The sequence below is a fragment of the Coenobita brevimanus genome, chromosome 66 (assembly GCF_032717465.1).
Source record: "Coenobita brevimanus isolate Jiangsu-jjx chromosome 66, ASM3271746v2, whole genome shotgun sequence".
In the NCBI taxonomy this organism is placed as follows: Eukaryota; Metazoa; Arthropoda; class Malacostraca; order Decapoda; family Coenobitidae; genus Coenobita; species Coenobita brevimanus.
The window spans coordinates 25,512,427-25,513,178 of record NC_137019.1 but is presented as its reverse complement, the minus strand read 5'-3'; positions in this window follow the sequence as shown (position 1 = coordinate 25,513,178).

Here is a 752-nt window from a genome sequence, read left to right as displayed (position 1 = left end):
AGGAAAGAATGAAGGAAAGATAGAAGAGGGAGTGTAGTCACCCGTAGACAAAGGGACGAGGAAGAAATAGTAAAGAACGACAGAAGAGGAGGGAAAGAAAGAAGGAGGGAGGAAAGGAAAGGGCAGACACCCGAGATCAGCACTACATGCTGTTACCTAATAAATGTTGAATGTTGTTTTCTGTGATAAAAGTGTTTTCTTATCCATTCCTTTTTTTTTTTTTTTCCCGTAAACTCTTACCATTGTGACCACACAATTATTTTGGAGTTGCTACAGTTTCTGCATTTCTTATTCCTAGCTATCTGTTAACTTGTAAGTGCATACTCCCAAGAAAATACACATTCAGACAGGAACAAATTGCCTTCCGGTGACATGTGTAATAGAGGAAGAAGTCGTACCAAGTCTCCAGTGCCATTTAGAATCATGTATGTTCCTTCAATTTTTGGAAGGGATGGTAAAACAAATCATAAAACATGTACCAGATGATGATCAGGTAAGCCTCTGAAAGGATATTAGAAGCCTAACTTTTTCAGTCCGATGATATACAGTTTTATTCTTGCTGCCAAACGATTTTATCATTTAGAATATACTGAAGCTGCATCATACAGTTCAGTCTCTCCTTAGCTGAGCAAAGTCGTCGGAATAAAGAATAAAGTGATTTACGTCCTCATAATGAAGGAAGTAATCACGCTCATGTAGCAGCACTAAGCTAACTTGTAATTGCCTTTTTTGTATCCTCATTGTATAAATCA